General features: G+C 31.4%; 1 protein-coding gene across 1 annotated transcript in view; it reads left to right on the forward strand.

Moving 5' to 3' along the window:
- Positions 1-2,821: 2,821 nt before the first annotated feature.
- LOC114336429 (ras-specific guanine nucleotide-releasing factor 2-like) overlaps positions 2,822-14,904 on the forward strand; it is a 155,576-nt gene continuing 143,493 nt past the window's right edge. The window contains exon 1 of the mRNA XM_050663572.1: positions 2,822-2,917. The gene's annotated coding sequence lies outside the window, so the exon portion shown is untranslated. The remainder of the gene's footprint in view (positions 2,918-14,904) is intronic.

Below are 14,904 nucleotides of genomic sequence, written 5' to 3' on the forward strand. Positions count from 1 at the left end.
AATTTTTTTACATGTAGAAGAATACTGTACCTTTTATTTGCAATTTGCAAAATTAAAATCGATTTAAAATCGATTAATAATTTTTTTAGCGAAAACTTTCTTTGTTCATATATATTTTAACTTGAGAATAAAAGTTTATTATTTTTAAACATATGCAATTGTTTAAACAATATTTCACAAAAAATACTCAAATTAGTTTGATTTTTGTGGAATTAAAATACAACAAAATATAGAGTAAGAAAATAATATATTAGATAAAGATTCGAAGAAATTTTGGTGGAAATCAACTTGTGTAAATCGAACACCGCTCTCCTGCGCGTAGCACCAAAAATTAATGTTTATTTAAAGAAATTCCTGACGCGGTGGTAAATAAACTTACGTGCATAGAAATCGGCCAACTTAAAAATTTGGTCATTTTTGATGTCTCATATTTCCTAAACCTGTTGGCCGATTTAAGTGATTTTTTAAACATGTTATAGTCTGTTTTTAGCAATACTACTCTACTGTAATAATATTGTTGTCAAACAGGTAAATTTTCATTGTATACTGGGTGTACCAATCAAACTGTGTTTTTTTTTCAAAGTTCGCGTCACCCTGTGTAATATTCTAGCATTTATAAAATACTTAAATTATAACCCAACTATAGCCTCAGGTTTTATTAACATTTTGTTTTTTTATTCATTCGTTTATGTTGAATAATAAAAAGTTAGGTATTTTAACAACTAGATACATTCTTCATCAATACACGGTGTTTTTAAATAAGTGCGACAAACTTTAAGGAGTAATTCTGCATGAAAAAATAATGACAGTTGGCTTTATAAACGTATGTCCGCAAATGTTTCGTTTCCGAGATACAGAGTGTTAAAGTTTTTCTTACAAACTGACGATTTATTTATTGCTTTAAAACCAGTGGAGATATGCAAATGAAATTTGGTAGGTTTTAAGAGATAGTTATTGCGGATTCTTTGGCATAAAATTAAGAATTTTATATTCACAATTAGCGTGCATACGGGTAACATGATCGGTAATATTACACGTATGCGCGGGTATGGTGAATATTAAATTCTTAATTGCATGTCAAAAAAATAGGCAATAATTACGGCTTAAAACCCACCAAATTTCATTGGCATATCTCAACCGGTCTTAAAGCAATAAAATAAATCATCAGTTTGTAAGAAAAAATTCAACATCCCGTATCTCGGAAAAGAAACATTTGCGGACATACGTTTATAAAGCCAACTGTCATTATTTTTTCATGTAGTTGTTAAGCATGTTAACAACATGTCTAGTTGTTAAAGCACCTAACTTTTTTATTATCCAACATAAAGGAATGAATAAAAAACAGAATGTTCAGAAAACCTCAGGCTATAGTTGGGTTTTAATTTCAGTATTTTATAAATGCTAGAATATTCCACAGGGTGATGCGAACTTTTAGAAAAAAACACAGTTTGATTGGTACACTCGGTATACAATGAAAATATACCTGTTTAGGAACAATATTATTACAGTGGTATTGCTAAAGAATCAGGCTATAATATGTTCAAAAAATCACTTAAATTGGTCAACAAGTTTAGGAAATATGAAACATCAAAAATAACCAAATTTTTAAGTGGGCCGATTTCTTTGCGCGTAAGTTTAGTTAATCGATTTTAATTTTAAAAATTGCAAATGAAAGGTACAGTATTCTTCTACATGTAAAAAAAATTCAACTTGCTTTCTGCTTTATTTTCAGGATTGCAACATTTTGAAAAAATGAATTTTTTTTGCAAAAGCTGGATTGCAAAATTTATTCTGCAACATATATTAAACCGATTTTAATTAAATTTACAGTATTGTTTTATTATGCCATAAAGTTTTTCTGGGTAAAATATTATGAAGGTGCCAATGCTAGCATAAATGGTTGAAAAACGTAAAATGGAAATACTTGTTTTTTATGTTTTTTTCGAAATTATTGCTATTTTGCAACAAGGGTGACAATTTTTAAAATTTTTAACCAATCCTATATTGTAGGAAATTTAATTACGCAACTTTTATGCCAGATCAACTTTTCTCGGAAATGAATACTTTTAAAGTTATAATCAAAAAACGAAGAAAATAATCGAATTTTTCCTTCATTTTTGACATTTTGATTATTTTATTTAAACAATGTTCTGGACCTTTTTGAGTAGGAGGATAGCTTAATTATTAATATATGAGTTGTTTCCAAGCAATTTCTGTAAAAAAAATATGAGTCACCTTTCAACGTCCATCTCAAAACAGATGCGCCCTGGACTATAACGACTAAATAAGAAATTACAGTAACGCACAAGTAACTAAAGTATATTTATCTATATTTGGGTGTCACACGCAGCAGCTTAAACTTATTAGTTCCTATGTTTGTATTTTATTTTGTTGTGTGTTCTATTTGCAATTTATATAAATTTTGCAATATATTATTTTTATTTTACTTTATTAACTTGTATTTTTTTAATACTGACGATTTATCTAAGTTCAGTAAATTGTATTTATTATTGTTATTTTTTTTGACTATATGTAAGCTTTTCCATAAATTGTAAAATTTCCAGTGACAATAAAGCATATTTATATTCTATTCCAACCCTAATAATCAATCATTAAGTTCTTGATCTTGCAGATACACCTGAGGTTCCTGAGGGTCAATACACACGTCAAAACACAAATATTTTAGTTTCATTTCTGTCTACTTGTTGCTCTAATGATTATGATTAGGTGAGCCAAACTCCTATCGATCTCATTTTGGTCAGAGTGTATATTCAACAAGTACGCACGCGCATTGGTCGTTTGTTTTCTCGGCTCTATATGGAGAAAAACTAGGGCCACTCTTCCAGTAGATCTCCAAAACGTGCTCGTGCAAGAACCAAAGTGTTGTGGTGCTCAAGACAGAAGGGCATGTATGTAGGTAAGTCATACAGGTATTTTTAATTTTTTTATTACTGAAATGTAACACAGTTACTCAAAATAAGGTCAGTTTATTTGATAAAAAAATGTAGGGTTGAGTTTTTTAATCTATTAGAGCCTCAAAACAAATTTTAAATGTCTTTTGGGTTTATCAAATATTCAAAATCCTATTTAATATATTAAATTTTAAATTGTCTTACTAAACGTAATAAATAAAAGAATTCTCATTACTATTTTTGTAAACTGCTATTTGTAGCAAATTAAGCCATCTATTACGAACTTTTTTGTTAATAAGACAAGGCAAAAATGATATAAACTAAGAAAATATACACTTCCAATTGAATTCTTATCATATAAATTGTAAAAACTACTTAAACCCTTTTAATACACTTAAAATTTAGAAAATAATTTAAAAAATTGATATATTTTAATTTAGGTAATATTCTTCAATTAATTATGTCTCCTGGATTAGTTTTCGAACAACTGCGAAAACAAATAATTAAAACAAAACTAGCATTTAATGTTAAATTAATATTGATTTAGCTTCTGAATTTTTTATGTTAGTTCTTCAATAATTACTCCACGACCAAAATTATTGAATGCTCAAACTCAAACATAGCTAATTACTTGTTTAATTAGCGAATAATAATTGATTCAAAAAGTATATCAGGTTATTATTACAATAGTTTTGCTGATGTTTTTTGACATTTTTACGAAGGTTATTGATTGGGATAGTGATCTTAAGTGTCGTATATTGCACCAGAGATTTCAGTTGCAGGATAATGCAACAAGTATCTTGTTGTAGCCGTGAAAATAAGTAGAAAGCAAGCTGAAAATTAACGAAAAACTTGTGTTTACTATGACAGAAGCATATAATTGAAGTGTTGAGCTCAACATCAATGTATATAGTTGATGTCGTGTAAATATATGTATATAAAAAAATAAAGGAAATACACATTTGCACGATGTATTTCAAAAATGTCTTTGACAGGATAGAAAAGAACAGTTGTGGAAATAATTAATAAGATGATAAAACAGAGCCTTTACTATTTGGGGAAGTAAAAAACAGCTGAAAAAAATCGTATACAGGTATTTAGAGATTGCAAAATGTATATTATGATTGATAGCTGATGACAAATCCTTGTATACGTTTAGTGTTTAGCTGATTTTGCTTTGTTTTTTTTAAACAATCATAAAAAATTTAAAAAAATATTTCTTGCCTATAAAACGTTTCTTATTTATAATTTTTCTATTACTAAAATGTAACACAATTACTTAAAATAAGGTTAGTTTATTTGATAAAAAAATTTAGGGTTCAGGTTTTTATATCCACAAGGAAGAATTTCTTGTAGCTGGCTGTATACCATTAATTACAAGTAAATTTAATGAAAAATTCGTCTTGGTAAAAGGTATATTAATTTTAAAAGCCCCTAAAAGGGCTACAAATACAGGGTGTCGCGGAAAATAGTGCGTTCCTTGAAGGTATGAAGTGAATACACAATTTAGAACAAAAAAGTCCTATATCATTCTTTTCTAAAGTTAACCGTTTCCAAAAAAAAAGATAACATTGTTTTCCATATAACTGTATTTTAATGTTTGGAAATTTTAATAAACTGGCAACATCGTACGCACTACGGAATAATAACAGATAATAAGAACTCGTTTGTGATTGTGATTTACAGTATTTAAAATAATCCAACCTAATAGTAGGTACTTATGTATTTATTACTATTTGTTGTTGTTTACTAAAATTATTTTCTTTTGAAATGTATTGAAATACCTATTGCATAATTTTAAACGATTTACACATCTTTTAACATAAAAACACATCTTTTAACTGAACTAGTATTAGGTATTTAGTAAGGTTTAAATGTGTTGAATGCTGATTGAATTAAATACACCAGATAATGTCTCAGTAATTTGTTTACTTGTGAACTGAAATAATTAAGTTGTACATACTTGAAAATAATTATTATACTGAATAGATGTTCCAAGTAACCCACTTTCACAAACATCATTCTTACGACGAGAAATACCGGTAAAACATTTTGAAAGAAATTAATTATTATGCCTCTCCATTTAGTGATCTGACATAAATAATCAACGTAATAATATAATAGGTAATACACTCACGATCCGAAAACATTTTCGGCATTGACACTAAACAGGATTCTTTAAAACTATCTGTTTACTATCTGTCTTCTATCTATTTACATGGGACATGGGAGTGTCTATGCTTAAATTTGCGTACCACACGTAGTTGTCAGATTTAAATTTGCATACCAAAATGTATTTTAATTTTTTGGTCAAACGGTTGCATTTAGAAAAAAATGTTATAAGAGTTTTTTGTTCTACATGGTACCTTCTACCTATACCTTTAAGGAACGCACTATTTTCCGGGACACCCGTATAAAAACAAAACGTTTTCGCTCTGTAACAAGAGCATCATCAGTGTTACAAGAACATAGTGAGCCATCCAAAAATACAACCTTTTAAAAATACACTAAAAGTCTTATATACTGGCGAGCAAAAAATTTAGGTCACTAGATGAATTATTTGATGCCTCGGATTTCCTAAACCTGTTGTCCGATTTGAATGATTTTTTTAGTATGTTATAGCTTTATTATTTAAGAATCTTAATGTGTTAATATTGTTGCTAGACAGGTAAATGTCATTTTATACCGGGTGTAACAATCATACTGTGTTTTTCCTTAAAGTTCGGAACACTCTGTGGAATATTATAGCATAGATAAAATATTGAAATTAGAAATCAATTGTAGCCTTAGGCTTTCTTAACATTTTCTTTTTTGATTCATTTGCTAATGTTGGATAATAAAAAAGTTAGGTACTTTAACAACTAGCCATGTTCTTCATCAATACAGGGTGTTTCTAAATAAGGGCGACAAACTTTAAGGGGTAATTCTACATGAAAAAATATTTTTTTTTGTTTATTAGGCAATCTGTTATAACATATAACAATAGGCACATTTTATCTGAGAAATAATGACATGAAGAGATTGTGACCAGCGCCACACATCTGTATAGAGATAATATTAAATAACTGTATTACATATATATTAACTTAGCTACTGTAACAATATTAATGTCTGTGCGGTAAATCTAATGGTGTCTGTCTCTTTAACCGTTTTGTTTCCTGACTGTTGTCTAACAAATTAATTGCAAGCACATTCGCGTGGCTTTCAAGACGTACGATGTATTTTGCACGTAACTCCACTATCACTTCACTGACGGTTTTCGTTTCCAGATCATTGTAAATATCTCTGTTAGTAACAAACCACGGAGCATCGATTATTGAACGTAACACCTTGGACTGGAATCTCTCAATTATGGATACATTCGACTTGGATGCTGTCCCCCAGAGCTGCAGACCATATGCCCAGACTGATTTGAATATTGTGTTGTAGACTAGCAGTTTATTTCTTGTCGTGAGCTTAGACTTACGCCCTAGAAGCCAATAATGCTTACTAAATTTTATGCCCAGTTGTTTCCGTTTGTTCCATATATGGGTTCTCCAGGTTAATCCCCTGTCCAAGTGCATGCCCAGATATTTTACAGAGGTAACTGAGGGAATTACCTTATTATTTATTGTTACTGTAGGTGATTCACCGTGACATTTTGTAAAAACAATATGGTTTGATTTTGTATGTATTTATTTGATTTAATACTCTCTGGAGTTTTGCAGCAGCTTCGACGGGATTTTTGTGTACTGCTAGGATTGCAGTATCGTCTGGAAAGGTGGTGGTCGTTGTATCACGATTTGTGGGTAAGTCTGCTGTGTAAATCAGATACAGTTGTGGTCCCAGAACGCTTCCTTGCGGTACCCCTGATCTGATGGGATATAGTTTTGTAAAGGCTGACTCAAACTTCACTCGAAAGTATCTTTCTGATAAATACGACTTAAGGAGTGTATATAGTTCCTCTGGTAAGTTCTTTTTCAGTTTATACAACAGTCCTTGATGCCAAACTTTATCAAAAGCCTGGCTAACATCGAGGAATGCCGCTGAACAGTAACTTTTTTCTTCAAATGTTTTATTTATAACGTTGACCACTCTGTGAACTTGTTCGACGGTACCATGCTCTTTCCTAAAGCCAAATTGGTGGTCGGGTATCATATTTCTGTCTGTTAGTATTTGTAGAAGTCTTTTTTCTATTATTTTTTCCATGATCTTAGACATTACTGGCATTAAACTAATTGGTCGATATGAAGTGGGCTCATTTGGAGGTTTTCCTAATTTTTGTATAAGGATAATTTCCGCAATTTTCCATTGGATTGGGAAGTGTTTTAGCTTTAGTACCGCATTACACAATTGAGTTAGCATTTTAATTGGTTTGGTAGGTAGATTTTTAATTACCTCACCTGTGATTAAGTCATAGCCAGGTGCTTTCTTTTTTATTAGATTATTGTTGATTATGTTTTGAACTTCTTTGGGTGAAACGTGTAGTGTGTTTTCTCCTGTCGGGGTTTGGTTCTGTAGGAAATTGTAAATTTCTTGATCGTTATTTGCTGCAGCAGCTGGTATAGGTGTGAAAACTTCTTCTAGGTATTCGCCGAAAGTTTCTGCCTTTTCATTGTTTGTTCTGGCCCATGTTCCGTTGGATTTTCTAATTGGTGGGGTATGACGATGTTGCTGTTTTAATTTTTTTGTAGCCTTCCATAGCGCATAATCGCTGGCATCTGACGGCGTTAAATTTTCGAGGTATTCTTGAACGCTGTTATTTTTTAGTTGTTTTAGTAGTTCCTTCAATTGTCGTGCTGCTCTATTGAGCCTTAACTTGTCATCTGGATGTCTAGTTTGCTTCCAAGTTCTACTCAGATACCTTTTTTCAATTATTTTTTCTCTGACATTTATTGGACAATTAATTTTTTGTTTTGCTTTTGTTGGGGGAGGTGTTGATTTCCATGCAGCTTCCTGAATCGTTGTTGTGTAATTTTGGATTTCTTTTTCTAGTTCTTCTGGTGACTTTAGTGATACGTTTAGTTCAATATTTGCTTCAACCACTTCTCTGAAAGCTTGCCAGTTGGTTTTGTAATTGTGCAACTTGGGCAGAGGCTCTTTTTCTTTAATTCCTGAATGTACCGGGTGTCCCAATAAGAATGGCTCTCGGCCATATCTCAGGAACCGTTTATACTACAGCTTTGGGAAAAAAAATTTATAACAAAAGTTGCCCCGAGAAAAGCCTGGAAATTATTTTCATAATTGTAAGTCCACCGCTAGAGGGCGTAATTGAATATCAAAAATTAAAAAATCGAAATTTTACAAACTTTGCCTAATGAAAGGGCACTGGAAATCCAATCATCGTATTCTTCATACAATTCTGTGCATATTTTATTTCACAAGTTTAAGTCTACCTGTGGAAATAAGAGGTGGGGGTGAGTGGGAACCTTGTTACGAAAAAATCGCTGTAAGTCCGGTTCTGCTTAATAGTTATAAATTGAAAACAGCCTATTACCTAATATGCCGGCTAGAAGGCGCTATTTATTTTTGTTTAGAAATCTAGTTTTCTTTGGAAAATATTAAATACAAGTATGTATTTTTTTTCCTGCATTACAAAATTAGACCAACTTAGCAACAAAATACCGAAAATCGCATGTCGATACCTTTTTTCTATCTCGAGATATCTTAAGAAACGTGTAAATTTTAAACATAACTGTTGCTGTCATATAAGTGGAAATATACAGAAGCACGTAGTGTGCTATGGAAAAAAAAAACAAAGGAACATTGTCCAGATGTCACCGTATATATTGAATCAAAACAACAATAAGACAAATAACACTATAAAATATAACAAAAAAAGAGTGTGTGTACTTTGTACGCGAGTAAGAAGTTATACTTCTATTATTATGATTTTAATGAAATAAATATATTTTAAACAGTTTAATTTTATTTTTATTTAAAAATTACACTAATTTTAATACTTAAAATAATACCCAAAAAATAGCGTTAATATGTAAATTTTTATGAATTGTTGCCTCCGCGCATTTGTTTTTCTCTCGATGAATCGTAGAAAATGTAAAAACGTCCGATTTTATACACAAATTTTTAATTTTTATTTCATTATATTTTAATATCAATTATCCTATTCCAAACTAAGATAAATACATAACTCTTATTGTCACCGGTAAACTAAGTTAAGGAAGTCAAAGTGAAAACAAGTAGTGTGCTATGGAAAAAAATAGAACTATTAGAAGTATTAACTTCAAAAAGTCATTATGTGTCAAATTATGTGTCAAATCAGTAAAACATAAAAATTTGTTTATTGATGCGGTTTGTTGCGGTTTGTTTCTATTAAATTTTATATAAAATTTATACAGAGTGAAATTCAAGATAATTCTTACAAACTAAGTTGCATTTGACATGATAGCCACATTCTTTGAATGCATAAGAAATGCAACTGTTACGGTTAGAATATATGCAATGAAATATCCCCAAAGACGTCAGCCCAGTAGTAGAGTTTTTCATATTTGTTTTGATTTATTATATACGGTGACATCTTGAAAATGTTTCTTTGTTTTTTCCATAGCACACTACTTGCTTCTATATATTTCCACTTATATGACAGCAACAGTTATGTTTAAAATTTACATGTTTCTTAAGATATTTCGAGATAGAAAAAAGGTATAGACATGCGGTTTTCGGTATTCTGTTGCTAATTTGGTCTAATTTTGTAATACAGGAAAAAATACATACTTATATTTAATATTTTCCAAAGAAAACTAGATTTCTAAAAAGAGAATAAATAGCGCCTCCTAGCCGCCATATTACGTAATAGACTGTTTCCAAATTAAAACTATTACATTAAGGAAAAAGAGCTGTTTTCAACAAGACCAAGTTTGCAAAAATCGATTAAGCAGAACCGGACTTAAAGCGATTTTTTCATAACAAGGTTCCCACTCACCCCCACCTCTTATTTGCAGAGGTAGACTTAAACTTGTGAAATAAAATATGCGCAGAATTTTATGAAGAATACGATAATCGGATTTCCTGTGCCCTTTCATTAGACAAATTTTGTAAAATTTCGATTTTTTAATTTTTGATATTCAATTACGCCCTCTAGCGGTGGACTTACAATTATGAAAATAATTTCCAGGCTTTTCTCGAGGCAACTTTTGTTACAAAATTTTTTCCCAAAGCTGTACTATAAACGGTTCCTGAGATATGGCCGAGCGCCATTCTTATTGGGACACCCGGTACAGTTGCTACTACAGGAGTATGATCAGACTCTATATCAAGATTTGATTCGATACTTAGATATCCCCTTGAGAAACCTTTTGTAACAAAGAAATCTAAACAGTCGGGATTTTTCTGCGGGTCGGATGGCCAGTATGTGGGCTGATACGTAGACAAATGGTCCAAGTGTTGTTCTGATATGATTTGATGTAGTACCCTGCCTCTTCCAGGAGCGCACAGTCTTGATCCCCAACTAGTATGTTTGGCGTTATATTCTCAACCTGCCAGGAAACGGTTACCAAGTTGGTTAAAGATATTACTTAAAGATTTTTTGTTAGCTCTATAATTTGGTGGGCAGTATACAGCAGCTATCGAGATTGGTCCGATCCAATCTTCTCTTTCAATGGAGACTGCTTGTAGATCTCGTTGTTCAATCTTTTGTAAAATATGGTGTTTTATACCCAACTGACGGTTTATTTGTTGCTCGAAAACCGCTTGAGATATGCAACTGAAATTTGGTAGGTTTTAAGAGGTAGTTATTGCGCATTGTTTGACATACAATTAAGAATTTTATATTCACCATTGGCGTGCATACGGGATGTATCTAAAATATTTATACCCGTATGCACGCCAATAGTGAATATAAAATTCTTAATTGTATGTCAAACAATGCGCAATATCTACCTTTTAAAACCTACCAAATTTCAGTTGCATATCTCAATCGGTTTTAGAGCAACAAATAAACCGTCAGTTGGTAAGAAAAAATTCAACATCCCTTATCACGGAAATTAGGCATTTGTGGACATATGTTTATAAAGCAAACGGTCATTATTTTTTCAAATTACCCCTTAAAGTTTGTCGCCCTTATTTAGAAACACCCTGTATTGATGAAGAACTGATGTATTAAGATTCTTAAATAATAAAGCTATAACATAATAAAAAAATCATTCAAATCGGACAACAGGTTTAGGAAATCCGAGGCATCAAATAATTCATCTAGTGACCTAAATTTCTTGCCCGCCAGTGTGTAAGTGTATACATAGTAAAATCCGAAGGATGGATATAATTCCTATGCATATGGCCTTAGGGTAACATTTGACTCCCACACGTGGTAAGTGGGTTGCTAGGTAATAATTAATTAGTTCATTATGTTGAAAGAGATGAAATACAACTTAGTTGTCTTTCACCTATGTCATATATTGCCCTAAGGCCATATCCATAGGAATTATATCCATCCTTTGGATTTTACTATGTATACACTTATATAAGACTTTTAGTCTATTCTTAAAAGGTTTTAACCTTTGTATTATTGGGTGGCTCTCCATGTTCTTGTAACAGTGATGATGCTCTTGTTACAGAGCGAAAACGTTTTTATATTTGTAGCCATTCTAGGGGCTTTTTATATTAATATACCTTTTTATATTAAAGTCATGCATTGCATTGCAAGCCTAGCACAAAGGGAGTATAGAATTCCGTTCCAGCATATGCGCGTATACCTGAGTACGATACTTGCCTCAATTGTAGGGTACGGTGCAAGTGTATGGGCACACAGACTAACAAATAATACAAATATTGAAAAACTGAATAAAGCACAAAGAGGTTTCCTTGTTAGAATGACAGGAGCCTTCAGTACTACAGCAACATCAGCTTTAACAGTATTGACTGGTGTAATGCCCATGCACTTGGAAACATAAAAACGTGCATGCAGATATTGGCAAAGAAAAGAAAATTATGAAAAAATAATACAATTAATGGGAATAGAAATCAGAGCAAAAAGAGAATTATAAGAAATATTAAATAGAAAATGGCAAAACGAATGGGATAATTCCCCTAAAGCAAGACGTCTCTAGAATTTTATTCCAAATTTAAATAATATACCAAATTATTTTAAACCAAAAAAAGAATTAATCCATTTTCTTACAGAGCACGGTCCTTACCCTACATACCTACATAGATTTAACTTAAAAGACAATCAATATTGTGAATGTGGAGAAATGGGCACACCAGAACACATAGTATTTATTTGCGAAAGACAAACAAATACACAAGAACTACAAAGAATGAGAAGAGACCTTGTTGGCATAAATATAGAAAATATAATACAAAATGAAGAATTATTTAATACACTTAGGGCCGGTTGTTCGAACGCTAATCAAAAATGATCATTATCAAATATTTAATTACTGTTACAACTGTCAATGTCAACTTTGATTTAGTAGCTGAAAACATAATTATTGATTACAATTATAAAATTAATTAATCAATTATGTTAATAATTGTTATGTTAATTGATTAACTAATCTCATAATTATAATCAATTATGTTTTCAGCAACCCAACCAAAGTTGACATTGACAGTTGTGACAGTAATTAAATATTTGATAGTGATCATTGTTGATTAACGTTCGAACAACCGGCCCTTAGGGCCAGTTGTTCGAACGCTAATCAAAAATGATCATTATCAAATATTTAATTACAATTATATTTGATTAAGGGTACTTCTGACAGATGTCACATTTTGAGGTTATGTTGACATTGTTGACTGATTTATTTTATTATTTTGGTTTTAATCTAAAATAAACCATAATTAAACTCTTTCTGATGTTAATTTCTTGTTTTTAATTACAAATCAATAATAATAATAAGCAATTTTTAATAATTTAACAGCTGCGGCTATATATTAATTACTGTTTTACCTACAACCAATGAATGATTAGTGTTTTACATGTATTTTTGATGTCTAGGTTTGATTCCCATCAAGAAAATTGATTACTATAAACTGATTGATTATAATCAACTTCTTGATTAGCGTTCGAACAACCGGCCCTTAGGGCACGGGTTCGAACGCTAATCAAGAAGTTGATTATAATCAATCATTTATTGTAATCAATTTTCTTAATGGGAATCAAATCGCGACATGAAAATTACATGTAAAAACACTAATTAGTTATTGATTGTAGGTAAAACAGTAATTAAAATATTGCCGCAGCTCTTAAATTATTAAAAATTGCTTATTATTATTATTGATTTGTAAGTAAAAACAAGAAATTAACATCAGAAAGAGTTTAAATATGTTTTGTTTTAAATTAAAACCAAAATAATAAAATAAATCAGTCAACATAACCTCAAAATGCGACATCTGTGAGAAGTACGCTTAATCAAATATAATTGTAATTAAATATTTGATAATGATCAGTTTTGATTAGCGTTCGAACAACCGGCCCTAAATAGTTTAGCGGACATAATCAGGGCCGCGCCGTGCACGTGTGCAATGTGTGCGGCGCACACAGGCGCCAGTAATTAAGGAGCGCCACTAGAGTATTCACAAAAATTTTAGGCGGATCAAAATAACACTTACCCTTTTTTTCAATTTCTACCGAACGTTGGGATAAAACAACACTTTGCAGGTCTGGCTTTAAAGCATTTATCTAATACACGCTGGTCCAGCAGATTTGATGCTTTAAAGCCATTATACAAAAATTTGTCAAAAATTTATTATGCTTTATGTGATATAACGCATTTTGATAAAGATCGTGATTGAAATTATCAAGCTAAATGTTTAGGATATAAAATATCAACATTTACATTCATATGCTCAGTTGTTCAGTTTCTAGGTGATGAAAGTTTACTTCGTTAAATTCGCAAAATTTTTCAATCAAAAACAATGAATATGCAGCTGACCTTAAATATTTTACTAGAGATAAAACAATAATTGTTGCTAGAGTTTCGGACAGATATCAAAATGAATGCTGTTATTACTACAGCAAATGAAATTGCAGAGAAACTAGATGTGGAGCGCAGTTATTATTAAAGCTGACAGTTCGATTACGAACGTTAATTCTTTCAAATTTTTCTATAATTTGTACAGAAAACTCAGAATTAAAACTTTCGTGTGGAAATTTGGAAAAAAAACTGAGATTTAATGATCATTTATGTATTATAGAGGGAGACGATTTATTTAAAGAATTATATGAAATATACAGTTTCACCTTTGTTAAAAGAATTAAATAATGATGTTTGTAATATTTTAAAATAAATATTTTTAAAGGAATTAACTATTTCTTCTTCTTGATGTGCCTATCCGTGACGAATGTTGGCGATCATCATGGCTATCTTTCTCTTAGCTATATCCACGCTATGCAGAGCGGAAAAGCTGCACGGATGTGGGTTCTGAGGTATTTTAACCAGGATGTTTTTTTCTTGCTGGGCCTCGCTTTCCAAATATTTTTTCTTGCACGATGGCTTGTAGTGGGTCATATTTGGATTCATTTCGCATAATGTGTCTTCTTCTTTAAGTGCCTCCTAATCGGAGGTTGGATATCAACATCACTATCTTTACTCTATCTACCGCTGCTCTGAAGAGCTTTATAGAACTACATTTAAACCAGTCCCTTAAATTTTTTAACCATGATACTCTCCTTCTTCCTATACTCCTTCCGCCTCTTATCTTTCCTTGTATTATCAGTCTTAGCATTTCTTATCGCTGCCCCCTAATTACGTGTCCCAGTTATTGTAACTTTCTTGTTTGTTATTTTTTGTTTTTATAATATGTACGAAGTATTTAACTTCGAGAGTTGACGGTCGTCAGTACCTCTCGGTTCTTCTTCATTTTTCCTTCTCATTTGTGACCCGGTCAGTCCACGGGATTTTAAGAATTTTACGATATAGCCACATCTCAAAGCTTCCAATTTTCTGTACATATCTTCGTTCAAGGTCCACAATTCAACACCATAAAAAAGGACAGAGAAAATGTAGCATCCCAGCATTCTTACTTTTATACCAAGAGAGAGGTTGTGACT

The sequence above is a fragment of the Diabrotica virgifera genome, chromosome 10 (genome assembly GCF_917563875.1).
Source record: "Diabrotica virgifera virgifera chromosome 10, PGI_DIABVI_V3a".
Taxonomy (NCBI): domain Eukaryota; kingdom Metazoa; phylum Arthropoda; class Insecta; order Coleoptera; family Chrysomelidae; genus Diabrotica; species Diabrotica virgifera.